We start from the raw sequence: 14,224 nt of genomic DNA on the forward strand, positions 1-14,224 counted from the left end.
TAGGAGAAAATCACTTGGCATTGATGGTAATTAGTGGGCAATTTCCATGCTTATATTTGGTTTTAATCAAGACCATGAAGCATTTTTTTGCTCCTATTGTGACAGATGAAGCATGACAGACAAAGAAAGTCATGAGTTTCACCTCAGACTCAGTGTAAGCAGTGACGAGATTTCTACAATTCACTGTGCAGAGCATGTTGTTATATTTTCTACAACTCAGCAGCTTTGGAGAGTAAGGTAACAAGGATTCTAAAAAATCACAGAAACTATAAAGAGCAAAGGAGAGTAAGTCTGCCTGCCTGAACGACATCTAGTAGGACATTGGTACACACAAAGCCTTATCCTAGAAACAGGCAATCCCCCAGCCAGGGAATAATGTGCTGTGACTCCATGATTCAGAATGCTGAACAATTGCTTTATTAAAACTATACTATATTACACTACTACTATATTAAATTACATACTAAAGAGATACTATTCCATATTACACTAAAGAAAAACCCGTGACTGCCTGGGACAGCCAGGACACAGCTTTGAGTGGTTGGCCAATCACCCAAAACAATTTTCACCCGTGTCCAGTTAACACAATCACTTTCTGTAGACAATCTCCGTAACACATTCCACATGTGCAAAAACAACAGGAGCAGTGAATAGAGATAAGAATTGTTTTCTCTTCTTCTCTGAGGTTCTCACTGCCTTCCCGGAAAAATCCTTGGGAAGTTGTGCCTGCTGTTCTCTGTAAAGAGAGCTGTGGTCACAAAGCCTCGCCTATTTTTTAGCAGTGATGTAATCAATTCTGCAGCACATGTTGTCTGGATGAGTAAGAAAAGATTGAGCAGCCCCCAGCAACATCAGCTGAAGTCAGGTTGGTTTGGAACATCATCACCCCTATGAGTGGGGTAAAGTCAGGGGGAAGGTGTGAAGCTGGAATTTGTTTTTTGCCTGCATGTGTGCAGGATGCCTGGGCACTGTGCTGGCTCTGCTCAGAGTCTGCATCACACTGACAGGCAGTGGTTTGGGCACACATTTGATCCATGGGGTTTGCCTTTGGATGCCTAAAGGAAAATACTCCTTGCTGAACTCCATACATTCCCTTCCCTACCAGTAATCTAGGTGAACTCAAATCTGTGAATACCACAGAAGGACCACAAGAATTATGGTGGGGGTTTGTTTTTCCTTCCATTTCTGCTCAGTCTGCTTTTCTCACCACAGAGAGTAAAATCAAAAATTTAAAACTGGGAAGCTCAGACAAGCATTTAAAAGAGCAGCAACACATTCATTATCCTCCTCTCTATGACCAAGCCAGACAGCAGGACCCATCCATACATGCTCTCCACTGGCACACTTTGCCCACCTTTATGGCCTGAACTCTGGCCATACCTGTAATAAGGAGCACCATCCTCCACACACAGACCAGGCTTCCTTAGCTGAGTGCTCCTGGCTGGAGAAGAGCAGCATTTTTGGAAGGCACCATCTCAATGTTTTCCTGCTGAGGAGAGGCACACCAGGCTGCACCCATACACCTCACCATAACCTGGAGAAATGTCCTGACAGCCAGGAGCTGATGGATTCCTCTGGAGGTCTGCATGCAGTGGGCACAGCAGGGAAAGGTACAGGACAGGGAACTGCAGCGTTTGATCTAGTGTTTAGAGCACTCTGAAGGTGAAAACCATGAACTAGAATTGGAAAAGAGCAATGCCAACGCTTCCCCTGCAGAATGTTTGCTCACTTCACACTCAGGAACAGCTTTTTAAATCTTTATTAAATCCTTTCTCCCGTTGGAAAAAGAACTCCACAGAGAAGAATTAAAAGAAATCTCTAGAATTTCTCTAACAGTATTGAAGACCCATGTTAGACTAGGTGATCATGAAGGTCTCTTCCAGCCTTGATGATTCTGTGATTACTCTGACAACATGTGAACTCGTTTGCTGCTTGAAACTTTCTTATTTCCTATGTGAAACACTAGCAAAGTTACAGAAGGAAACAAATCCCAAGGAGTTCACAGGAGCCATGCATATTAGGGTGAAAAAAGAAATAATAAACCACATGAAACAGGGAAGTCAAAAATCCAGCAGGGATATCAAGCAACTGATTTGCTTAAGCAACAGAAGACAAATGGGAGAAAATTTCAAACAGGTGAAAGAGATGATGAACATGGGTTCATAGAGTTTAGAAGCATGGCTTAGCACCTCTCATGCAGATGGGAAAACTAAAAAAATTTATAAGATTTATGCACAAGGCATTCCCGTCTAAACATGATTCACAAATTAAACATAACTTGCAAGATGAGAGAACCCCCCTTTCACAGGGAAACCTGTCTTTCACAGCCTCCCACTGGTAGGCATCAAACCCAGCTCAGAGCCCAAAGGCAAACAAGCAGCCCTAGGCTCCTGCAGAAATTCAGGATCCTGAATGCAGAATTCAGTGAAATGGCTGAAACCAACAGGGCAGGGATGAGACAAGGATCTGGCTCCACATCCATGCAGGGTTTTCTGGAACATTAGCTGCAAGGAAAAGAAATAAAAGTCACAACATTTAGTTTTACTCAGAAAAGGATGTAAGTATGTCTCAGTATGCCCAAGGAACAGAACTGTTGCATAGATAAATGCTATTCCTACATATTGCCATTTCTCTCCAAAATGCACATTTTTAATGGAACAATGTGGAATACTAAGATGTGCATAATATGCACAAAATGCATAACAGATTCACATTTTCAGTGGTTGAAAAGCCATTCAAAACCACCTTAATTTCTCCTGAAAACATTTCTAGAATAACTAAAAAATATCCCATGCAATCAGAATACATCTACATCCCTGTAATGCAATCTGCTCTAGGTATAAGTGTCAGAAGGAGTTATAAGGTGAGCAATTATTACTGAGCTCCACATTGCCAGTGGCCTAAGTACAAAAAATATGCAAGACTACAGGGGTTTAGAGTGAAGGGAGAAATATATTGTTTTTATTAAAACGCATTAGGATCTCATTTGTCTAATTCCCAGTTTAATGATGCAGCCTCTTGGCAGAAAAATAGCTTTGCCATTAGTTAACTTGATTGTGTTGAGGGGGGACTTTTTTGTAAACAGAAAAGCTTTAACATCAAATTGATTTTTTTCTCTATTCAAATGAACAAGCACAAAGAGAAAGGTCTTTTTTGAGAATATATTTTTATTGGGGAAAGACATTTTTGTCCATTCTCTTTTGGGGAAAGATTCTGTGGAATGGATCATCACTAATCTAAGTTACTTCTAATTGTAGCAGCCTATTTTCACAAAATTATTCCTGAGTGAAATGTAATTTCAATAGAAATGCCTCATTTATTCCTATTGATTTGAAAAAACAACCAGAAGATCATTGTCCTGAACCTTTTGCAAATCTGTTACTTTACATAGCAGTAAATTATTGATGTAAACAACCCCAATATTAACCAACTCAAAAGTTAACTCTAGGACAATTTATTAAGCATTACTTGACCCAAAAAAAAGAAAATAATTAAGTGGGGAGAGTCAAGGTATTATATACTGATCTCTTCCCTTTTTAATTTCTCCACAAACTATTTAATACATTATTTCTCTGTTTTGCCATGTTTAAGAGGAGCAAGTGCTAGAACCCAGTTTTCATCTAAAAGTCAAGAAACTGATTTGAAACTATCAATAGAGTTTTACAGGTTCATCTTTGCTCTAGGTTTGAAGAAGCAGGGAAGGCATGATTACAAGAGAAATAAAGGAAGAAAATTAGGGAGTGGGGAGAAAGGTGTTAGGATAGGGTGGAAATGTAGAGAGCAGTGCAAGGAGCTAAGGATCTTTTCCAAATCAGAGTTAGAAGATGGAGGTAAGCAAGCAGTGTGAGCAAAACCAGCATGCCAAGCCACAGACACACACACTGCCACCACCCCACACCCTGTTCCAAGGAGGAGTTAACTTGCTGTGACTTTACAGCATTTCTCATAGTTTGAAATATCAGTCAGGGCTCACTTTCTGCACCATTTAACTCATTACAAACTCAGTTTTGGAAGTTCACTCATTGGAAAATCTTTATATTTTCACATGTTTAGTTAGATACAAAGGGGCAGAGATGAGATAAGGATTCCCACGAAGCAAATGTTTTTGCAAGATACAGCTGTTTAGAGGCATGAACCATTGTGGAGCTCGTTATCAAACTGCTACAAGAAGTAGGTCACTGCAGCTTCAGCTATTCAAATGTCACTCTTCCAAGAATCAGTCACTGCTGGGCTTCGCTAATAAAAGGCAAATCTCCAGCAAAAGAAAAAAAACAGAGAGAAGCAATTTCCTACAACAGCAATAGCAGCTCATGAAATGGTACTGACTTTGCAGTATCTGCTGACAGAAATTGTTGTAAGAAGTCAAAGGAGCGTAACTGGCACAACATCTGTCTTCAAATTACACTTCTGAGTTCCTCATACATCATTTAATGTTGAGAGAGTTTTGCTGGCTTGAGTAACCTATCCCTAAGATGTTTTTTCCTTTTCACTGTACAACACTTTCCATGTTTATTCCTAGGCATAGATTGCTATCATGCTGAGGCTTTTTGTTCTCCTTTACTTCACCCCCATCATCTCACAAATAAAAAACACTCCTGTCTTCTCTAGTGTGGAGAGGGAGGTTGCTCCCTGCTTTGTGGAGAACATCTGATGATATTAACAGGTCTTTGCACACTGTTTCCCTCCTGCCATTCTCACACAGGACACCAAGGACACGAGAAAAACATGAAATGCAATAGGCTCATGTGTGTGTCATCCACTGCCTCTCTAGCTAGGGCAGACTAACATCAGAAACCAAACCAAACCAGAACCCCAAAGTTCCCATGTGCTCATGTTTTGAGCAGCTCAGGGTTTAGCAGTCACTGACTCTGTGTAGTGCAGTGAAGGGTCCCCAGAAATCTCTTTGCTACAACCATACCTGGTACAGGGTTCTCAGCATTCTGTGACTTGATGCTGTCTGTCAGGGCAGAACACTTTGCTTTACCAGCTGATACTTCACCACTGCTCTGCTTTAAGCTTCTGCTCGCTCTGGAGATGCCCTACAACACACTACAGGCTTGCAGGTTGAAGAGTAGTTTAACTACTTCTCTTTTGGCCTGGAATCAGTAAATATGAGAGGAGATAACAAGGAATGCTCATCTTTCCTCTTTGTGTTACCATTGCTTGGCAGTGAGCTATCTCCCCTGTGTCCTCGAAAGTTGAGGGATCTCAGGTGCTTGTAAACAATTTGAAAAATCACGCCAGTGGCAAGCAAGACTACTTAAACCTGTTCTATAAAGAGTTAACTGAACTTTTTAATGGATACAGAAGTGCTGCCTTTTTAAAATGTAAGAACTTTCTTTAACTCTTTCGATACCTTCACACACCCTGAGCTCCAAGAAAATAAACCAGAGAAAAGCAGAGGCAAAAGATATTTACAAGAATTCAGTTTGAAACAGAATGGTCAAAAAGCTCCTGATCTACTATGCTTCCTGCAGTTTTGGTTTTAACCTATGGCACAGCAGCAAGCTTGAAACAGCACCAAGCTAATGGTGGTGCTGCATCCCACTTACACTCATGTGGGATGTCTTACCTGAAAATCCATGGCCAGACCTGAGTTCCAGAAGGGGAATGCTCAGAAGAACCACCTGCTTCACTGTGGTACAAACACAGGACTCTGCCTTGGCCAAAAGGGATGTTATGAAGTGTGAAATCACAGCCTTTAAATGCATCCAAGCAGATGAGAGTGCAGAGCACTGCTTGGGCCTCACTGCCCTGGAATATCCTCAGAACCACACAAACCTTCTCTGTGGAATTCCATTCATTTTCTGCCCCTACCTCCTGCAAGCAGGGGAGCCAAACCCCAAGGATTCTGACTAGGAGGTCACTGAAGAAAAAGTGGGTCTTTTTTTCCTTTTCCTGTCACTTACTGGTGTTTGACAATTATTCTCAACAACTCCAGCTCCAGAACAGGCTTTCCTGCCTTTCCCCAGAGCCAGAGGATCCCCACCTTGAGAGCAGCTTACTCCAGGGCTGACTGTGACAGGACAGGCCTTAACATGAAGAATATCTTGCTACAGACACATAAGGATTTTTATTCAAAACAGTGCTGAACTATTCAAAACCGCAAACTGCTTTTTAAGTTTGCCTCTTTTTGTGCAAAACCAGCACACACTTCTACAGAAAATAAAAGTTTTTCATATAAAAGAACACCTATTTGCATTTTCAACTAGCTTTTTAATTGCTCAGTCAATGCTCCTGAAATGCCCAGCTTATTCCTTCTTGCTGCCAATGAGTTTATTGCACATGAAAAGGGCATCTGTATGGCTTTTGTCCATGGAGAAAACAAATAATGGCACCAGACAATAACAAAACACAATCTCCTCATATTGCAGTACAACGTAGAGCACTATAAAAGCAAAACATTATATTACTCCTCAGCACAAAGTCATTTTCTCAGAGCTCATATGAGTGATGTGAAATAGCCTTGTACAGTACTGTAATGATTGACAGACCTGATACAAAATATCAGGATAGATTATATGAGCTGCAGGGCTCTGATTTCTGCCACCATTCGTGGGATGAGCCAGTAGCAACAGGAAAGAGGTACTGAGCTGTCATCAGAAGCCACAGCACAGAAGCTTCCTATCTTTCAAAAGAGGGCAAGAGATAAGGTCAAGAATTTCAGTTCATTATATACAGATACATAAATTCCCAGTAAATACCATATATTTGTATTTTCAAGTGTTGATCTTTATAATCACTATGTGCCTTCTCTTTACTGGTAAATATAAAGTGTGACAACTACAAAAGAAGTATTTTTCCCAACTCTACTCCAAGAAACCCTCTGATAGAGCTGGTGCTATCAGCAGTGCTTCTCTGAGCACTTTGATCTTACATGGACATCACAGACACCACAGCATTAAGTGTACTAACCTGAATGATTCCCATTGACTCCTCAGAAAATTTACTAACTTTGCCATAAAATGAGAGCAGCTGCTCATCAGTCCTTCATGATGCCTTGACTGACTTGGAAATGTGCTAGTTCAGAAACGAAACCTGATCATATCTCTGCATCTATCACACTATTTGCTAACTTAGCAGTGTGACTCCTTAATCCTTGGTCAGCAAAATAACCTTCAAAGCATTGCTGCCTGGAGCTATACTCCATCTAACTGATGTGTCCACACAGGGAAGGTGCTGCAACACATCCCTAAAACAACTCTGGTCTGGATTCAAGGAAGTGATTGAGGCTTGACACATTTTCAGTTTTCACCTGCAAAACTTCTTTTCATTCTTGCTTCTTCATCTTAATTCTGCCTCCTTCCCACTTTTCCATCATTATACACCCCACAGAGTTAAACACTGGGATATGCTGTGACAAAGATGCTACAGCACATGTAGGTGTTGTACCAGCATAGCAAGAGAGGGGCACTGTGCACTCCAAAAAGCCAGCAGCTGCCCTCCCAGTGCTCCAGGAGGAAGTTACACCCTAAGATGGGCATGGATTTGTGTTTTACTTATCTTTTGGTATTTATCTTCTGGTACCTGCCCACATCAGCTGTCTTACCCAGAAACATGGAAGTACCATGACATAGTTCACAAACCACAACTGTGTACCTCAGCTTTCTCCCATCACTTGCTCAAGAATAATCTTCAGCTGAGCACTGCACAGGCTTGTCTCAACAGAGTGGGACTCAGAACATTACCAGCTGCCAGGTCCCATTGTCAAGGAAATGAACAAGTACCAGCTAACTTATGTTCCCATTCTTCTTGTCTGGATATCAACCAAACCTGCACAATACCACCATGTCCAAACAGCTTCTTGCCATCTCTGCATCACAGCTGTCAACTGGATTTGGTTTCATTCACCACCACTCTCTGGGCCTGGACATCCAGCCAGTTTTCTACTTGATAAAGAGCATTCCCATCCAAGCCATGAGCAGCCAGTTCCTCCATGAGAGCTCTGTGGGAGACAGTGCCAAATGCCTCACTGAAGTTTAGACAAACACCCACAGCCTTTCCCTCATCAGCAGGTCATTTTGTCATAGGAGATCAGGTTGGTCAAACAGAACACATGATGTCAAGAGGTCTGTTGTATCTCACAGGAACATCTATCCATTTCCTCAGTTTTACAGTGGCATAACTCTTCAGATGACTAAATGAATAAAATGGTAACAAATAACTTGTTTTATAAGTTCTCCTCACAACCTTCACAGTTCATTGTGAAGTGTTCCTTGTACATTACTATCCCACATTTATATTTCACTGGAAGAAACCCTGCCCAGCCAAGTCACCCTGTTACAATTAAAAGCAGGTAAAGCATTCTCTATAGCCAAGAAAGACAAAGGAAATATTTCATCCAAGAGAAAAGGATACACAGATTTTTTTTTTCCAAATAAAAGCCTTCCCAAAGGCCACTTTGCTAATTCATTGCTATACCTCAGCAGATACTTGATCAAGGGTATCTTGCAAAAATCAACTGAGAAAAAAAATCCAGATTGTTATTTATTATTTTCCTCTTGAGATACCTTTTCTACTGTCCCTAGCAGCTTTAAAAAGAACAGAGAAACACAAGCACTATGATTATAAAAGACACCAGTGTATCACAGCAGAAGTCAGAGGGTGAAGGACTATTGCAACTGTGCTGAGGAAGGTATTGAAAGATGATTATTAAGAAAGGAAAGTTTTCAGCAAGCTTGAGATAGGAAACTAAAATTTCAAAGGAAAGGAAACCATGTACAGATGGAAAAGAAAAATAGGAAAAGGAGGCACGCAGCTTACACCACAAAATTTACATCTCTATAAAATGCACCCATGTCACAGAATCACAGACTGGGTAAGGTTGGAAGAGACCACAGTGGATCATGTGGTCCAACCTCCCTGCTCAAGCAGAGTCACACCAGAGCACATGGCACAGGATTGTGTCCACGGAATATTTCCAGTGAGGAAGACTCCACAACCTCTCTGGCCAGTCTGTTCCGATGCTCAGTCACTGCACAGTAAAGAAATTCCTCCTCATGTTCAGGTGGAACTTTTGTGCTTCAGTTTCTGCCCATTGCCTCTGGTCCCATTCCTTGGCACCAAGTAGAGCCTGGATCCATCCTCCTGACACCCTTCCTTCAGATACTTGTTGGTATTGACAGGATCCCCTCTAAGCAATCTCTTCTCAAGGCTGGACAGGCCCAGCTGCCTCAGATTTTCCTTGTAAGAGAGATGCTACAGTCCATTATTCATTTTCATTGCCCTCCAGTGGACCTGCTCCAGGGGCTCCTTGTGTCCCTTGTCCTGAGGAGTGAGGCACATCTGGAATCATGTGTACAGTCAGAACAGGACACAGCATTCCAGGTGTGCCTCACTAGGGCTGACTAAAGGGCAGCATCACCTCCCTCAACCTGCTGGCAATGCTTTTCCTAGTGTACCCAGTTCTGTGTTTCCTTCAGCAATTCAAAGAGAATTCAATTCAAAGTGTTTGTGAGGCAACTCTGTGAGAGGCCAGACTGTTTTTACCAGATGGAACCAGATACAGATACCATTAGCTATTCTATTGTGTATTCACAGCCTGGTAATCATTACAGAGGTTTTCCTCACGGAGGGAAGCTCTTTCCTGACAGCAAAACAGCAGCAAAATGCAGCTTCTCTACCTGCAGGCAGCCAACGACTAGTGATCTCCATACCTACCTTAAAAGGTGGTTCCAACACTCCTGGAAGCAGAATTAACCCTGGAAGCAGTCAATCATAGAAACAGATACAAGAAGCAAGATACAGGTCTCTTTCCAGCCTTCTCCCATGGCAAAACATGTAAAATGAGGATGGCAAGTAGCCTCTGTATCATAGGAGCAAACCTGTATGAATTGTAAGGACAAAGAGCTGAGGGAGAACTTAAGAGAGATGCCCTCTGAGAACACAAGTGTCTTTCTGCTTTATTTTATTAACTCTAGAAGGCCCTCATGCTGTATGCAAATTCATGTAAATGAGACTGTATCAGTGACATTTTTTTGCACAACTCCAGTCCAAAATGGAATAGACCAAAAATGCTACTGAAGCAGATAGATTTCAATTTATTTTTTAATTATGAGGCAAGTGAAAAAATATCAGTAAAATGTGTCACTGTGGCTTTATATGTTTTCCTTCCTCTTAATGCTATTAGATCTTCTTTCCAGTATGACAGCAGCAGCAGACCATGCTCAATATATTGAGCATCAAAATTTATTTCCTTAGGACTTACCCAGAGGAGCAGTAGGTTTGACATTTACCGAAACAAGAACTCATTTTCTAGACTGTTAGCCACTGCATGCTTTTATTACTATAACCAGAGGTCTCCTGTGCCCTATCCCAAGTAAATGGAAATTGAAAAGGCAACAATCACCTAAGAGTTTGGCTTAACCACCTGGAGGAGGGACACTAACACTCAGAACCAGAAACACAAAGGGGATAATGCTTACATGGCTCCCACAGAGTCACAGCTCAGGGCTAAGCCAGGCTGGGTGGACAGAAGCAGAACTGCAGTCAGGCAGGCTGGGGCCAGGCAGGAGAGCAGGCAGGCACCCACCCAGTCAGGGAGCAGCAGAAACAATGGTCTGGGCAGAGCACAGGGACTACAGCCTGAAAAGCCCTAAAGCAGCAGGCAGGGTCAGGAATACTCACAGTGGTGGAAAACTGCACCAAGAATGATGCCAAGGATTGAGGCTTTGGCTTTACATTGGAGGTGGGGAGAAGGTGAAGAATTAAGGTACAGGGCCTGATCTCAATTTAAACTGTCATTCCAGCCATATCCATCAGGAGACTGACCCAGATGCGCTGTCCAACTGGGCAAACCAAAATCAACCAGTTTCACCATACAGCCATTGTCTTTTAGACCATTTCCCTGCCTTTTTCACTGGAAACTTAACTTCAGTAAAGGAGATAGGGCTTCACTCAGCAGCAAACTCCTTTTCAAACACTGCTTGAAACGACCCTGGTTCACTGTTCACCTTGTACCTAGGAGGCAAAGCAACATTCCAAGGAAAATAAGAAGTCTTCTTTCCAAGAAAACACAGCATATCTGAGCATAGCTCCTTAGTGCTTTACTTTGTACCATTAGCTTTCTGTCAGGGTTGGATTTCTGATGTAATTTCCTGATTAAAAATAAGCAATATAACAACCTCTGCTGTGTAGCATTGTTATTGTCCCTATCATACAAGATCAGCAGAACATGAACCTTGAACTGACAGCGACAATCTCTTTCAGCTGGACAGATGGAGGAATGATTTAGTTCATGGGTAGTGGTCACTGTCTGCCTGGATACCAGCAACAAATGGAGTACTGCGGAATTCTGCTTGAGATTGTCCTTTTGAACACCTTTATCAATGATCTGGAGAAGGTGACAAAGCAGACTATAGTCAAATTTTCAGATGCCACAAATTAGGATCACCACCCAATACTCTTGAGAGCGGGGCTGACATCTAGAGGGACCTCACCACACTGGAGGAATGGGCTGACAAGGACATCATGAAATTCAGCAAGCACAACTGCAAAGTGCTGTATCTGTTTGGGATTAACCCCTGCAGTGACACAGGCTGGGGACTGGCTGGTTGGGAGCAGCCTGGTGAAAAGCAGGGGGATCTTGGTGGGCAGGAGGCTGCCCAGGAGCCAGCAGTGGGTCCTGGCAGCAGGGCAGGTCAGCAGTGCCCAGGGCTGTGTGAACAGGAGCATGGCCAGGAGAGTGAGGGAAGCAATTTCCCCTCACTGCTCATCACTTTTTGCACAAACAAGATAACCTGTGTCATTTTCTAATCCCCACATTAGAAGGAAAACATCAGTAAACTGGAAGAAGCCTGGTGAAGGGCCAACAAGATAGTCAGAGGCTAGAACACCTGCTGAGGGAATGAAGAACCTAATAGGCTTTAAAAATTTGAAGATTTGAAAATTGCTAAGGAAATACAAAGCACTATCATAAGCTATTGGCAATTTCCACTCTAAGGATTAAAATTAGGGTAGGAACTGAAGCAGGACCCTACTCAAAGCATGTCTAAGTTTCACATTAGCAGTGAAGGCACAAGTCACACTGCTGTTTTGGGTATGACAGACCAGAAACACTTTTATAAAGTGAAATTAATATAATAGCAGCTCCCAGGAAGGGGTTCCTATCTGAGCACTGTACCTGTGCAGTGTTCTGCAAGCACTGATAAAAAAGCTGACAGAATTGAGAGCACCCAAGTGCCACTGAAGAAAAACACATATTGCTGCTGTAGAAGTAATCTGTACAAGAAAAAAAGTAGATGTGTGCTTAAGGTTTCAATCTGAAGACCTATATCTTGATGTAAGCTTGGTATCAAAGCAGATTTCCCCAGGATGACTCAGTCCTTCCTAGTTTATACCACAGAGCCTACATTATGCACTAACTGCCCTGGAGTGTACCTGGCCAACCACAGATATTTGCTTGCCCCATAGACAACATAAACATTAAAAATTCCTGCCACATCATAGATGGAATAAAGCAGCTTCTCTTCCTTGTGGCCTGACATCTTGGGAGCCCAATCTGCAGGGGCTGCTGCCCTTGCACCTGAGGCCACAGTCCTGACACCGCCCCATCTCCCCGCCCTGCCTTCATTTGTGAAAATAAACACAATTATCCAGAAAGGGGCTCATTCTGTGATTTCTCATTAATTCACACATTTCTGTTTCTGTATTTAATTGGTATTCCCAGCAGAGCAAGTCTGTGTGGGGTTCACGTGCAGCAGAACAAGCTGCTCAGCACTCTGCAGGAGCAGCAGCACAAACAAGCAGCACAAGCCCTGCCACGGCTCTGCTCCCACTTTGCCAAGTCCCAGTGCACATGCAGAGCTCTCCCAGAGTCAGACCTGCAGCCTGGGAAGCACCAGGACACGGTGGGGAGGCTGACTGGGAGCACCTGTCCTGGCCACCCACCTCATGGTCCTGCCCACAATAATTGCAGTGCTGTGATGACAATATGCAACCCAGTGCTCAGTGTTTTGGGGGGAGGGAGAGAAGCCCCAAGGCATCACTCTATCACTCAGTTGTGAAGCCCCTAACATCCAGGAGCACGGTTTGACTCTGAAGTGAGACAGTGCCCTGTCTACTCACCTCCTGACATGTCACTGGCTCCAGAATGGGTGCAAGCCTCTGTAGAATACACAGGCTTGTGTATGCTGTGTGTGCATGATCCTCTGAGTCATCCACTGCAGACCCTACACTCAATTTTTGCCCTAAAAGTCATTTGTAATTAGCATTTGCATTAACAGCATAATTATTTTTATCTATTAGAATCTGGAGAGGGGAAAACACAAATCAGGAGTATCTGCTCTATAAAGTAGCTTGCGATTGTACTGACTGGTCCAGTTCACTAATTCCTCTTCATAAACTGATAAAAACTCAGTTCAAAAAACCACACTAAAATGAGGCCTGTCCCTAAAAACAGCTGCTGAGCAGAGACATATTACTACCTGATAAAAGTAATAAAATTTTCTGAAAAGAGTTTGATTCAAGCTCAGCTTGAATCAAGAGACAAGGGATTACAACACTGAGGAGAAAACAATCACAAGAGCAGATTCTTCTTTACCCACTTAGAAGAGTGTCTGTAATGGATATCATTCAGCCTCTCTGTCTTGATGAGAAATATAACAGACTGCTGGAAGGAACACTGGGCCTCTCTTGATTCAATCTTCAGTCCAGAAAAAGGGGTTGAAAACTTGCTGAAGCAAAGCTATTTTTATTTTTTGTTTGTTTTATTTATGCGAAACAAGCAAGTTTGATAAACACACTTCAGAGACCTAGAGTCTATACACAAGTAGTTCAGGATGCAAACAGAGCATTTTATGCCTGTTCAGGTGAGGGTAGTGAATGTCTATAACCACCACCATCTCATGAGTTCAAAAGAGTGAAGATTTCCCCTTTTTGCAGGGGATTGCAGCAAACATTTCAGCTATGGCTGAATTTTTTGGTTGCAAAGACAGGAGGAGATCCTGCTTTAGCACAAAGTACTTTTCACACTACACTCTGAAGTACAAAAGCAGAGGTTGAAAGTGTAATAGCAGCATTTGAAATCTGGCTGGCCAGCACGTTCCTTGGTTTACCAAACATGATTAGTTTACCTTCTTCACAAAATAAGTCACTTGAACAACTTTTCCACTGTATATTTTCTATTTCTCTGATCTCAAGGATGTGCTTCCTAATTACACAAACATACTCTTTTAAAGACCAGGAAAGAGTTAATTAACTAATAACAGAAAAATTAATAAAACCT

Source organism: Zonotrichia leucophrys, chromosome 1 (genome assembly GCF_028769735.1).
Source record: "Zonotrichia leucophrys gambelii isolate GWCS_2022_RI chromosome 1, RI_Zleu_2.0, whole genome shotgun sequence".
NCBI classification, from domain to species: Eukaryota; Metazoa; Chordata; class Aves; order Passeriformes; family Passerellidae; genus Zonotrichia; species Zonotrichia leucophrys.